The sequence below is a fragment of the Ambystoma mexicanum genome, chromosome 4p (genome assembly GCF_040938575.1).
Source record: "Ambystoma mexicanum isolate Mex_15411 chromosome 4p, UKY_AmexF1_1, whole genome shotgun sequence".
Lineage (NCBI taxonomy): Eukaryota > Metazoa > Chordata > Amphibia > Caudata > Ambystomatidae > Ambystoma > Ambystoma mexicanum.
Genome location: NC_090927.1, coordinates 363,254,704 through 363,270,159, shown reverse-complemented (window position 1 = coordinate 363,270,159; position 15,456 = coordinate 363,254,704).

Here is a 15,456-nt window from a genome sequence, read left to right as displayed (position 1 = left end):
CACAAATAATCAATTCTAAGTGGATGAACAGAAGCAGCAGGTAATCAGGAATGAAAGACAAGAAACAGAATTTAAATCCAACCTTCCCTTCCCAAACAAGAGAATCAAACGGATTTCAACCCTGGCAATGCTAAATGGAGACTCGGAAATGGATGAATAAATGAATGAATGGGTAGAACTCTTAAAACAAAAACAATTCTTTACTGGAGCAACACTGGATAGATACTAGCAACTACAAGCAATGTATTGAGCAAAAGCATACAATTCAAAATTGAACGGAAGATTGAAAACAGTTTATAATCAAAATGACACCTCGTAAAATTAACACACTTTTGCAAATCCCGCCTGAATTTACCAAAATGGTTTTTGATAAAAATAGGTTAAACATTATAAATCGGGATGTGTGTTGGGTTGTGGGGTAGCTATGGATCCTAGGTACAATATGAAAGTGAAATGAGGTCTCCAGCTGTTAAATTGAGTGAGTTCTGCAAGATCTAGTGAGGTGCATTTTTTAGATAAATTAAGGCACGAAAAAGGAACAAAAATAAATGTTGACAAGGACAGTTTTACTCTACACTAAAGCATTCAGGCTAGGCTACCAGATTGAGACACAATAAGCTCCGGGGTTGATCCGAGGTATTAACACTAGCACCTCCGCGCCCGCCTTGGCTGACCCAGTCCGATAACTGAAGGGAGGGATAAGGGCTTAGAATTTCACAAGACTAAATTATTAAAGATGTTGGCACTAGCATAAGGAATCAAAGCAGGGTAGCAAGAATGATTGTGACAATATTACAATTATCAGGATAAGGATAGGATGACTTATAGATTGGGATGGAACAAAGCAAGGCAAGGCAAGGTTTACTATGTTTCTATGGTTCCTATTGATACAGTACACTTTTTGTTTGTGTTTTGGACAGTCAGTGGTTCTAGTCATTACACGGGTCTGGTCTAACACAGGGATGCCGGTCAAACTCAACGGGACAGGGTCAGCTGGGCAGGGACTGGATACCAAAGGATAGTTCTTCTGGACTGGAAATTCTGGTTACTGGATACTATAGGGCATCTGGAGAGCAGGATGGCAGCAGCATGCAGTGAGTGGCAGCAAGCCAGGTTAATTCAGGATGCTTCCCAAAACACCACAGCGATTCCCTTGGTTATGGGGATTATTTTAGAATTGAGGCCTAGCTGAAGCAGGATCAGCAATTGCTTGGCCTTGTGGTTGGGATCTGGAGTTTAGATGGATAAATGCAAGATGAAGACAGGAACAGGCAGGAACAGACAGGAACAGGACGCCGGCGTAGAAATCAGGAATCAGACTCTCCCAGTGTGATGTCAGGGGCTCTTATTTATAATGCCAGGTCACATCATCACAGTATATGACAGGGGCAGGCTTTACTACACACGCCCCTAACGATAGGATTGGGGAAGGGTAGTAATCTCTGCCTTGCTCTCTGCTGGTTAGATTTCTAAGGGAATGATGTCAGGTTTATGAGGTGAGGTTGACAAAGTCCAGAAACTCCCACATTTACTCTACTGAAAATCTGATTTTGCCAAAAACATACAGTTATACACTTGCAATCTCTTGGCAAATTATACCCACAGGTTACATATGATGTGCAGCACAGATTAGTCCAAACCTCCAGTCTGTGCGACCTTGTTTCGCCTCTCTGACACATTTTGGTAATTTATAAACCTTAAAGATTTGGCCAAAAATTCCACAATTTTATACAAAAATGTGAATTGTCCCCAGGGATGTATGTGCAATGAGTTCTACCAAGTTTTAAACGATGTCCCCAAAATTAGATTTAACACTGCCAACTTTTACATTTCTGCTAATTTTTGCTACAGAAATAAGACTCTTTTAATGTTTCTTTCTATCATAGTCTCTGCCACCAAAAGGCAGTCTCTTTGTTACTTGATACTGTTTTTTTTTCCTTCCTTCAACTACAAGCAGCTGTCAATTGCTTCTAGGCAAGGGGTTTCCAGTCTTAATTGAAGGTTTTATTGCCCTTTCACACTTGACAAGTGAGTTTCCCAGGACTGCTATTGTCCCTGCCTGGAGCACAGACGAAGGTCTGATGAGCATGTGAACTCTCTTTGTCCTAACCCATTCAAAGTTTTCCAAACTGGCACTTCGCACCTTAGTGTCCTGGATTTAGGGTGTATCTCCCTTCCTAGGAGGAGTTTCATAGCTGGCAACTGGAATTAAAGGTTTTTTTGAGAGCTTGCAACTCCAGCCTATGTGTTTTAAACTGTTTAATTTCTTACTTTGGGTCTTGAATTAAACCAACCAGGACAGAAGATATCCTATGTGTGTATTGTCACCACTAACATAACTCCTTTACATTGCTAATTAAGAAGGCTTTCATTAACAATTGCGTTTAAAACAGGTCATTTTTTTCTCTTCAGTCAGCACAGCCCATTTTTCCACTTGTGTCAAAAACTGCCATCATTTCTTTCTTTAATTCGGTTTGCAGCTCCTCAGATTGCCTCTGACATGGCAGCTGAATTAATTTTCCTTGAAGCAGGACTCTTATCTTAAGTATAGATACAATTCTCCTTCACCTGTCTCAGAGAGTAAAAAGTCTCTTTCAACTGCTGCACCTGGATGCATTTTGTTAAGAAATTAACGTGTGTTTCCCGTGCGAGTGAAAATTCAGTTGCTTTTCATTTCTCTGAGAGCTGGTTTAACTGGGCCTTTTTTTACTCACAGTTGTTTCAGAATGAAAGATGAAATTGGCATCAAAGCAGCATTTTGAAAGTGTGAAAAGGGGGTCATTTTGAAGGGGATTTTGTCTTTTGCAACAATGGCAGGCTTTCCTTTTCACTTGATTCCATATATGTTTCAGAACACATTGACATATTTTTCAGTGTGTCCCCTGGTTCCAAAGTGATTGAGGCAAGATGGTGCAGCCATTTTTCTGTTGTTACTAGCAAAAGCAGTTTTGAGGTCCTGGTACGCACAGGAGCCAGCGCAGCCAGGTTACTTTTTCTTGTGCAAAGGCAGCTCAGTGATGTAAGGCAATTCTGTTGAGTGGGTCAATATATCCCACACATCCTCCCCGACTTCTCATGGGCTTTCCAAGTAGACGGGGGGTCAGGCAAGTGGGATTTCTCCTTGGGTGACAGCAGGGTCCAGCAGGTATGAGTCCCTCTTCTGTCAGAGATTGGTGCGTCCTGCTCCTCTTGTTGTCTTTGGTCAAAATGTGGAACAACACCTACACACTTTCCCTGGGATCTTCCTTTCATGGCGTGGAGCAACACTCCCGGATCTCGTTTGGTTTCTCCCTTCCAGGCTGCCGGGGAGGTCCTCTTTGGTTGTTAGATAGGTGCAACCTATACGACTCTGTAAAAGAGAACACAAACTGGTTACAACAATTTCCCACTAACTGCCCACCAATTGGGTTGACAGCAGCGGGATACAAAGGCATTTAATAATAATTGATAATGCAGAAAATACTCCCTGTTACATAATCAGATCTATAAATCCTTTCGGCTCCCTTCTGGTTCTTCTATTCCTCATTTTCATGTTTCCGATGTCTCCTCTGTTTGATTCTCTCTGGGCTCTTCAATTTGTTGCAAAGTGTGCCTAGCATGGTATCTCTTTAGTTGATTAATATGGACCCATTTCACTTCTGTCAAGTCACCTTTGGTGATGCGGATTCTGTAACCGACAGGTGAGATTTTCTCTACAATTTCAAAAGGTCCTCACCAGCTAGGCAAACATGTGGGCTCTTTGGTCTGGTTCCTTTCGAAATTGTACAAGTAGACCCTGTCTCCTACTTGGTATTCCTTTTTGGTGGTTTTTAGATCATATTGAGTCTTCATGCCCTCTGCAGATCTTTCTAGATTCTGCTGAGCGTACGCAAAAGCATCTTGAAGGTGGTTTGTTAGGTTCTCTACATACTCATGAGTTATGGAGGCATTAATCAGGGTCTGCTCTTGTGTTCTACAGAGCAGATGCTGAGGTAGCACCATCCTTCTTACAGTCATCATCTCAAATGGAGACATCTGAGTTGCAGAAGAGGTGTAGATATGATGGCCATCAGGACAAGCGGTAATTGGATGTCCTAACTTGGCTCAGAATCTGCCACAAACTTTTTTTAAAGGCTCACAATGGTTTTATCGTACCTCTCAACTCCACCACTAGAGGACTGCCATTATGCAATGTGAAGTTTCTTTTTACCCCAAGCATCTCACACATCTTTGTCATCACTTCGCTGTTAAAGTGACTACCTTGGTCAGACTCAATCCTTTGGGGTAGGCCAAAGGATTGAGGGCAATTTGGGGCTGGGAGACATTCCACCCATTTGGTAAACAAGCATGTTATGGTTAACATGTACTTGTTCCCCCTCGAGGAGCAAATCACGGGCCCAATGAAATATACTTGTAAATCTGACCAAGGCAGTGTAATCCCCCTCTTCTGGAGGGGAGCTTAGTGTGTGAGTGAAGTTGGCTGAAATTGTGCACACACAAGACATCCCTTCATGCATTGGTCGTGGTCCTGCCTCATGTGTGGCCAGTATGCAACCTCTCGCAAGATTTCTAAAGTAGTGTGAAACCCCCGCTGACCGGCTGTGGCCACATCATGGGCGTGACTTAGCATCAGGCTTTGGAATGAGGTAGGGACCACCCACTGGTCACAGCCAGATATGGATCTCCTTACCAACAAATCGTCTTGGATTCAGAACATTTTTGGACATTTCATCAACACCCTGAAGTCCTCTTTCCCAATGTAATTGGTATCCGTCAGGGAAAGTTCTCAGGGTCCTCAATGTGTTGATAAAACTTACCAATAATCAGATCCCCTTTTTGTGCCGTGATTAAATCAGCATCTGGGTCTTCTAACCCCATTGGGCAGTTGAGAGTTCATTGTGAGCATTTGTCTGGGCCTAGTGATAGCAGTGACCTGCATTTCCCCCAACAGGGACTCGATCTCGAGGAGATCCCGCTGGATGTCTCCGGTTTTGGCCAGCTGATCAGCTAGGCCGTTTCCAGTTTTGTCTGGCCCCTCTATTCTGGAATGACCCTTGATCTTCTTCCAATAGATGGTCATCCCACTAGAGGTGACCAGATCATCAATATTTTGGATGAGTTTTCCATGTTTAAGTGGTTTATTATTAGCGCATATCATGCCTATGGTTTTCCAATTAACCAGGTGCTCCATGAACCCGTTCCGGACATAGGGCCTCATCACGAGTCTGGCAGTAACCCTTAAATGCGGCGGTAGCGCTATTACCGCTTCATTTAAGGGTACGCCACATCATGGCTTTAGCTGATTTCCCCCCAGCTCTTAGCTGGGCGGAAATCCATTGAAATTTCGCACTCATACCGCCGGCGGGAAATCTGCCGGCAGTAAGAGTGCAAAATTTCCCCATTGAGACCAATGGGGAATGGGGCATTCCCGAATGGGCTCATTGGGGAATGGGGATTTCCAGATCCGCCAAACCCGTGATCCGGCGCTAATAGCACCGGGGGGTTTGGCGGTAAGGGCAGATAGTGCCAGCGCTATTAGTGCCGGCATTACTGCCCAACTCGTGATGAGGCCCTCAATCTCAATCGATGATTATGACCAGTTTGTGGAGATATTGTTGGACAGCAGTGAGGATGGCTGGATGAATTGCCATCAACTCTGCCACCTGACTACTACGGGGACTGATTTTGTACCCAGCAGAGGGTTGCAGGGCATAATTCAGCCAAGCAACCCCAACGCCGGCCACCAGTTTCTTTTCCCCGTTGTTGTCAACATGGTAGGAGCACCAGTCCACATAAACTGTGGGCATTCCCTGGCACTTGTCTTCTTTGTAGACTTTGTGCGGGGAATTCAGTTATGCCTCCATGTTGTCCTGAGTTTTAAGACTTTCGTCCTCGAGACAGTTTTCTCTGGCACAGTCATGCAAGTCAGCCAGACCTTGCACGAGGGGACTCTTCTTGTTTTGGCCGTATCTGACCTCCACATGAAAGCCTTGCACTGACAGAATCCAGGAAGTAATTACTCACATTTCCGGCCCGGATTCTGTCACTTTGGAGATATTGCAAAGGCTGGTGTGGAGTCTCCACAATGATGTGTTCCACCTGGATGAACGGGCGGTCATTTTTCAACGCCCACACCGTTGCCAGGAGTGCCTTCTCACAATCGTTGAATTTTTCCTCCACCGAGGATAAAGTCTTGCTTGCAGAGATTACTTTATTGACCTTGTCATGTTTTTGATAGGGTAAGCAAGACAAGGCACTTGTGAGAGGCTTCTTTTGAGTTGCTTTACTGCCTCGACTTGTTCCGGACCCCACTCCCACTTGAACCCCCTTCAGCAGATGGATAAGGGGTCTTGTGATCTCTCCGTAATCCTCAATTAACTTCCTACTGTAATTAGTCAGTCCAAGGAGGCTCCTTAGCTCACGCAGAGTTGTGGGGTCTTTGAGTTGTAGGAGTGTTTCCACTCTCTTTTCCTGGGGACAGAGTCTCTCAGGAGTTATCTCATGCCCCAGGATATTGACACAGGTCCTGCACAACTGTGCCTTTTGAAAGGAGAGTTTTGCTCCGGCAACCCTCAACTGTGTCAGAACATCAAGGATTTCTGCTATGTGTTCCTTCACAGTTGAGCTTTTGATCAGGACATCATCTACATATGCCAGGTTACCCCTTTCACCCAAGTCAGGCATGGCCTTATGCAAGAAGATGTTAAATTTGTTGCCGGAGTTGATGTATCTGAAGGGAGTCTGGGTCCATGTGTACTGATGACCCCCGAAGGTAAAGGCCTTCTTGTATTGGTCCTCCCTACTGACAGACACGGTCCAGAACCCATTGGTCATGTCAATGGCAGTATACACCTTTGACCCCTGGATCTGGTCCAGCCCCTGGTTAATGTAGGGGAGAGGCCATCGGGACATGTGGACCCATTTATTCAGGTCCCTCAGGTCAGCACAGAGTCTCCACTGGCCGTTGGGTTTTAAAAAATCCCCAGTACCGGATTATTAAAGGGTGCGGTGGACTGGACGAATTATCCCACGAGACTCAAGGTTTTTGTTTATTTCTGTGAAGGACTCCATGGATGTGAGAGGCAAGCGGTATTGTTTCACAAACACTGGAGTCATACCAGGAACCGTCGGAATTGTTGTGTGGCTTTTGGTGTGACCACAGTCATATGAGTCCACTGCAAAGAGATCTTGAAAATCTAAGAAAACTTGTTTCAACTTTTGCTTTTGCTCCGGAGTCTCAAAGGCATCAGCTTGGTTGACTCGCTATTCAACCATGTGCCTGAAGCCTGGAAAGACTTCCGGTTTTGCTATCTCAGCAGCCTCCTCCAGCTGGGTGGTGAGGTCCTTGGTGAGAGTATTGACTTGGACGGAGGGTTTCAAGCAAGGAAGGCAGTCCTTGGGGACCTGGAAGATCACTTCATCCAGCCTGATGTCACAGGTCACCTCTACCTCCCCATAAGGGCAGGAAGTGTACACCAGTAAATTCCCCCCTTGCCAGGTGAAGATCCTGTCCGGTGTTAAGTCATTGTCACTATCACTGTCAAAACAGTCATTGGGGATTGGTCCTATCAGCTCATTACCTAGATCCATGGAAAAATGTCGATCATCAACCGCCATTCCAATGATGGTGCCTGCTCCCAGAGTGATGCTCCTAAGGTCGCTGTTATCCATCAATATTGGAATGGTGTTGTGTTCTACATTGACTAATGGTGTTGGGTTTAACCCCAGCTGTTGCTGTTGAAGATGGGCATTGATGTGTACATATGCATCAGGATTTTGCAGTTTCTGTCCTCTTTTAATTTTTAATTCAAGTGGGAATAGTCGTGTCCGTCCTGGGATGGTGACCTCCTCTCCATTTTGAACTTCTACTTCATACGGCAGCAATTGGGATGACCAAAATGCTTTCTTTGCATCATCAAAGTCCATGGGATTGCCCCCTAATCGGGACCAGGCTTTGTAAATGATCAGGTCCAAATTAATGGCAAACCGATTGAGAATGTCACTGTCTAAATAGAATGCAGCAGGGACATCTCGCACAACCCAACAATTATGCACTATGCTTTTGTTTCCGATAGAGATTGTGAGCATACACCTGCTAGGCAAGAGATGTTTGGAGTTGGGAGTTTCCAGACCCATTTCACACTTATTGATCAATTTAAATGTGGCAATGGCTGGATCTTTTGGGAGCTGTCGGAACATGGCTTCGCTGATGAAGCTCTTACTGTTGTTCACGCACACTCGGGCGAGAACAGATTCCTTCCCCTCATTTAACTGAATAGGGATGAACAACTGTTCTCAAATTTTCTGAATGTCAGCTAAACTTTGAGCTGGTTTCTCATCACTCTTGACCATAGAATTGGGATTTTCAAATTGTGAATTGGTATAGAATTTCAAAGTAGTTCCTTCCAGTGTGGAATGCCACTCTAATCTAGAAGGAAGGTTGATTGTCAGAAATGGAGAGGAGTTCCCATCACCAGTTTGTTGTCCTACAGCAATTACTGTCACGTCAGGTACCTGTTTGTTCTGAAAATGGAACTCAATATGATCTGTTCTTTGTTCAACCACGTGGCATGTGCCATTTAAACTAACATGTTTGACGGTATGTTTTAATTTGATTGGTCTGTTAATCTGGGTCCAGAGGACCTTGTTCACACAGTCTATTAGGGGGGAGAACCTACGCAGGATGTCATTCCCCAGTAGACAGGGTGTGTCCTCTGGAGTCACGATTATGACCGGGTGTTTCACCTTGTGTCGCCCAATTTTTATTTCCAAATCTGCAGTACCCTCGACAGGAATTTAATTCCCATTGAAGTTCTGTAGTTGTCCAGGAAGAGGGGTGAGAGGGATCTGGTATTGTAAGAGGATTCAATTCAACACTACAGCTAAGTCAACGCCTAGTCTAGAATACTGAATGAAAACCCTTATTGATATATCTTTATGTCCAGTTCATGCGTTCTGGATGACTACCCCTATATAACAACCCTCTCTTGGAATCCCCCTGACCCCACTGAGCCAAGAAGTAGTTCTGTTTTGCAAGTTAAAAGGTTTATTTGATAATTTAAACAATCGATATATATATATATCACACTTTATAATAATTAATAATTGAATATCACACTTAATCTGAGCAGTAATCAATAATGGATAGCCTGGCACTAGCACACTTGTGAATAGGAACAGAAGAATAAGGTGGTAGAGAATACTTTATATAAGTTCAGATGGATGTAATGTTGAATGAAAATGCAATACAGAAAATACTTAATATGATTTCAACAAAACAATGTAATCACTTTTCTCTGGCAGTCCCCTTCCCCCTTTATGCAATGCAAGGAAATGGAAGGAAAGCACACAGTTCTCAGAAATGCAATCAAATGTAATTCAGTTCACCCCAGCAAGCTTAGACTACAGAAGTTTGAAACACAGGCCCAAAATGCTTTTATATGTGCTGGCAATGAAGTGGAAAATATGCTAAAATGCTTTTAATTCCCTCTAGAGGTTCAGGGTGAGTGGTATCAAGTTAATATTAGTCCAGGCTCACTCTAGCAATGATTCAGGGATGGTTCTTAAGAGGCAAACGAATGTTTAGCAAGGAAAGCAAAGAAGCTGCTGTTTTCACACGTGGAGAAATTTGAAAATCGCGGCAAATTCACGAGTGCGTTTTTCGCGATTGCGGCAAAAGTGTATGGAATAGGAATGCGTTTCTAGGTTCGTTGAAAAGCCAAGATTCCCAGCTTTCAGAGGAAAGTTACTGCAAGTTTCTAAGACAAACGGTCATGGAGATATGAGCGATATGGTAAAGGTCGTTTTTCAGATTTGAAATTTTAAAGTTCAAAGTGACAAGTGACAGCAACTAGAAATGACAGGTGACAGTTTTGCAAAATGACAGGTGACAGTTAGGAGGCAGTTCTACTTAGATTAAAATAGCTTGGATTAGATTATTTTAACTAAGAGATTGGTTGTGAACAGTTCTGCTAGGTACTCACAATATATTTAGAAATAGAATGGGCCTCGCCACGGATCTGGTCAGGTTTTCTTCACTCGCCACGGACAGTCTCTGCGCACAGCGTCTGGGTCAGCTCTACTCTGCTGGTCTGGTCTGGGTCTCTGGTTCTGATCAGGTCTGTGGGTCCGGATACAGCGGTCTCCGGTTCAGCTGGTCTCTCTCTGGATACAACACTGCTCTCTGGCAAATGGCAAGAGTTCTTGCAAAGAATTCAAACAGCTCGCCTGGCTGTGATAATGGCAATGATTTGAGGCCTGCTAAAGAGGGATTTAGCTTGTAGTTGACCTCTCTGCTACAAATTCTGAAGTAAAGTCTTGGTCTCTGAAGGTGGATAGATTGAAGTCTCTATGTTGGCTCTCTGGAGGTTGATGGAGGTAAAGTATGGATTTTCCCGGCAGAGCGTCAAGCAGCAGATGGAATAGAATGTCCCTATCTGTCCTGACTGTCTGCTTTTATGTGTTTTGAAAATGGGTGGAGAGGCTAGCTTCCTAGGCCCTACCCCTCTCCACTTGTCATTGGCCACTTCATCCTCTTCCCCTTGATTGGGGGAATGAAATGAAGTGTCATCATGATGAGGTCTGTTTAAGGTACAGAGAACCCACCCCTGTCAAATTACACACCATCTATATTTTGACCCAAAAGACATATTTGCACAGGTACACAATTGTTTAAAATTACATGCACCCATCACATATCACATGAGGTATACCCTGTCCAAATCTGCTCTTCCTAGGAGCTTGGGTTCAAAAATGGCAACATATTTCACTTTTTGGTCAAGTTACCAATATCAGATTCTTACTCAAATTTACCCAAATGTGTGCAAGGCATGCAGGCATTAATTGATGAAGTATCAGATTTTTAACATGCATACATTTTAAGTAATACCCTCTTAACTGCTAGCATGCCCCCAGAACATCACACAAATTGGAGTTTGGGCTTGAATTGAAGGTGCATTTTTTAAATTAAGGCTCTCAAAGTTATACATTTCTGTCATTTGATTACAAAGAGTTATCAGTGTTTCTGTAAAATATATATTTTGCTTTCAATTCAGTTCTCAGAGTGTTGGAGTCCGCCTCCAAGACTTGGGTGGGTCAGTCACATGTGTCTTCTGGCAGGCAGGCCTTTGTTGACAGGAAACAGTCAAAATCAACATATCCTATTCAATTGCAAGAGCCTGTTGTGTGGTCTCCAGGAGGCTCCCAGCCAGTCTGCCTTCTATCAATCAAGAGGTCATGTGAGATTCTAACTCCTGGTGTGAATCTCTGGAGGTGAGAGGGTTTCCCAGGCTTCAGACCTCTGGGAACAGCAGGTGGCTAATTTTTAATTAAAATGCAGCCTTTGAAGTCAGCTGAGCCAAATCCCTTTGTCAGCAACTGCACTCAGTTCTCCTGTCAGAGTTTAGACCGCTAGTGCCGCCTTGAGGATTTTGTTGGTACTGCAGGCAATTTTGGGATCTTTCTTGGATTAATGCATTCTAAACAGGAATGGTTCTTACATGGTAGTAAATAATCCTTGCTTAACATTGTTTTGATGGGGCTCCTTACAGTAAAATGGTTATGTGGAACCCCACAAAAGGGTTGAATCTTTAAAGTGGTCCAATGAGCCACGATTTCAGCAACTTTTGGACATCAGTAACAGTGGATTTTGTTAACAAAGATCTTTCTTTACACTGGTGGGTGGCAAGTTAGGTAACCATTTTGGTTGTGCGCACAAACTGCGTGGTTCTCCTGGATTCTGGCGCACTTGTGGGCTTTTTGGCCATCTTGGATTTTCTAAGCCCAAAGCACCAAATGTTGCAGCATGATAGCTCAAACGTGGGTCAGGACACCCAACAGATCCCCCCACGTGACTGCCCTTTGAATTTGAGTCGATGGGGAGTCGGGTGCACAAGGGTTTTGACCCACGCACTGGTCTGTCCGCATAATCTTCTTCCAATTCTGCAAATGGCACAGTTCAGCATCTTTTCCTCCATCCAGTACTGATCGATCGGTTCTCCTCGCCGGTCCTGATGGGAATATTGGGCGGTACCCTGGGCCCCTTGCGTCTCTGCTCCCGGTCTCCGGATCGTCCTCCTTGGCCCGTCTCTAGGTTTTCTTTCTCCTAGGACGACAAAGGAAGAGCGGCAATACCTATTCATGGACATTTCTCCCCCACCATTGATATAGTGGGGTGGCATATAAATTTATAGTCAAAACATATGAACATGCACATTTCTTTTTCCATTCAACAACAAAAACACCCACATTGAGAAACTCAGAATTTGATAGGCGATATGTAGGATATTTTAAGTTAGAACTGAATTAATCTGAGACAGTACCCTCTAGGATTCCAGAGGATTCCTCCAGTTGTTGCAGAGTGTGCCTGGGCTGGCAACACTTCAACTGGTTAATGTGGACCCACTTGTCTTCCCCCTCTGCCAAACCGCCTTTGGGGATGCGGATCTTGTAGGACACAGGGGAGATTTTGTCTATAATCTCAAAGGGTCCCTTCCATGTAGGCAAACATTTTCGCTGTTTTGCCTGGTTTCTTTGGAAGTTGTATAGATAGACCCTGTCCCCCACCTGATATTCCTTTCTGGAAGTCTTCAGGTCATAGTGGGTCTTCATGCTATCAGCTGATCTTTCTAGATTCCGCTGAGCATAAGCAAAAGCATGTTGAAGGTGTTTCCTTAAATTCTCCACATACTGATGAGTTGTGGAGGCATTTATTAGTGTCTGCTCTTGGGTCCTGTAGAGCAAATGCTGCGGAAGCACCATCTTGCGCCCAGTCATCAACTCAAATGGTGACATTTTGGTTGCAGATGAAGGGGTAGATCTGATGGCCATTAGGACCAGAGGTAATCGGATATCCCAACTTGGCCCAGAATCTGCCACAAGCTTCTTTAATATGCTCACAATGGTTCGGTTATATCTCTCTACTGCCCCAGAAGAAGCTGGCCGGTAAGCAATATGCAAGTTCCTTTTGACCCCCCAGTATCTCCCACATCTTTGTCATCACTTCACTGGTGAAGTGGCAACCTCTGTCCGACTCAATCCTTTGAGGTAGACCAAAACGGGAAAAGATGTGGTTAATCATCAAGGCAGCTGCCGTTTCTGCCTTGCAGTTTGGGGCTGGGAGACATTCCACCCACTTGGTAAACAAGCATGTCACAGTCAACATGTACTTATTCCCCCTAGCAGAGCGAATCACGGGGCCTACGAAGTCGATTTGTAAATCTGACCATGGCAGTGTCATCCCCCTCTTTTGGAGAGGCGCACGCTGTGAGGGACGTCGGCTGAAATTGTGCACACACAAGACACCCCTTCAAGTATTGGTTGAGGTCCTGGCCATGTGTGGCCAGTATGCAACCTCTCTTAAGATTTCCAGTGTTGTGTGAAACCCCCTATGACCGGTGGTGGCCGCATCATGGGTGTGACTTAACATCAGGCTTCGGAATGAGGTAGGAACCAACCACTGATTGGGGCCAGCTTTGGATTTCCTTACCAGCAAACCGTCTTGGATTCGGAACATTTTTGGACATTTCATCAACACTCTTAGGTCCTCTTTCCCAGTGTAATCGGTATCCGTCAGGGGAAAGTTCTCAGGGTCCTCAAGGTGCTGGTAAAATTTACCAATTATTGGATCCTCTTTCTGAGCTGTAATTAAATCAGCATCAGGGGTCTCCTTACTCCATTGTGCAATTGAAAGATCATTGTGAGCATTTGTCTGGGACCTAGTGATAGCAGTGACCTGGATTTCCCCCAACAGGGACTCAATCTCAATTAGATCCCCTTGGATGGCCCCGGTTTTGGCCAGCTGATCAGCTAAGTCATTTCCAGTTTTGTCTGGTCCCTCTACTTTGGAATGACCCTTGATCTTTTTCCAATAGATGGTCATCTCATTCGAGGTGACCAGATCATCAATGTTTTGGATCAACTTCCCATGTTTCAAGGGTTTGTTGTTAGCACATAACATGCCTCTGGTTTTCCAATTAACCAGGTGCTCCACGAACCCGTTCCGTACATAATCCGAATCTGTGATTATGCCCAGTTCGCGGAGTTGATGCTGGACAGCAGTGAGGATGGCCTGATGCACAGCCATCAATTCTGCCACCTGACTACTTCGGGGACCAATTTTGTATCCAGCGGAGAGTTCTTGGAACTCCTTCACCCATGCATTCCCTACGCCAGCCACCAGTTCTTTCTCCCCGTTGTTGTCAACATGGTAAGAGCATCCATCCACATAGACAGTGGGCATTCCCTCACACTTGTCCTCTTCAAAGACTTTGTGTGGGGAATTAAGGTATGCCTCCGTGTTGTCCTTGATTTTTAGACTTTCGTCCTCTAGACAGTTTTCTCTGGCACAATCATGCAAGTCAGCCAGACCTTGCGCGAGGGGACTCTTCTTGTTTTGGCCATATCTGACCTCCACAGGAAAGCCTTGCATTGATAGAATCCAGGAAGTAATTCGGGAATTACTCACATTTCCGGCCCGGATTCTGTCACTTTGGAGATATTGCAGAGGCTGGTGTGGAGTCTCCACTATGATGTGTTCCCCCTGGATAAACGGGCGGTAATTCTTCAATGCCCACACCGTTGCCAGGAGTGCCTTCTCACAATCGTTAAATTTTTCCTCCACAGAGGATAAAGTTTTGCTCGCATAGGAGATTACTTTATTGACCTTGTCATGCTTTTGGTATAATACTGCTGTCAAACACGTATTAGAGAACCCCGTCTCCAGGAAGAACTCCTTGTTTCTGACGGGGTAAGCTAGGCAGGGCGCTTGTGAGAGGCTTCTTTTGAGTTGTCTTACTGCCTCGGCTTGTTCTGGGCCCCATTCCCACTTGACCCCCCCCCTTCAGGAGATGAATCAGGGGTCTGGTGATCTCTGCGTAGCCCTCAATGAACTTTCTGCTGTAATTAGTCAGTCCAAGGAGGCTCCTTAGTTCCCGCAGAGTTGTGGGGTCTTTCAGTTTCTGAAGTGCTTCCACTTTCTTTTCCTGGGGACAGAGACCCTGAGGAGTAATCTCATGCCCCAAGAAATTAACACGGGTTCTACACCACTGTGCTTCCTGAAAGGAAAGTTTTGCTCCGGCGGCCCTCAACTGCGTCAGAACATAACGGATCTCTGCTATGTGTTCCTCCACAGATGAACTTTTGATGAGGACATCATCTACATAAGCCAGGTTACCCCTCGCACCCAGGTCGGGCATGGCCTTATGTAGGAAAATGTTGAATTCATTGCCGGAGTTGAGGTATCCGAAGGGAGTCCGGGTCCATGCGTATTGCTGGCCCCCAAAGGTAAAAGCCAGCTTGTATTGGTCCTCCCTAATGACAGGCACAGTCCAGTATCCATTGGTCAGGTCTATTGCAGTGAATACCTGTGACCCCTGGATCTGGGCCAGCCCTTGGTCAATATAGGGCAGAGGCCATCGGGAAGTATGGACCCATTTGTTGCGCTCTCTGAGGTCGGCGCAGTCTCCACTGGCCGTTTGG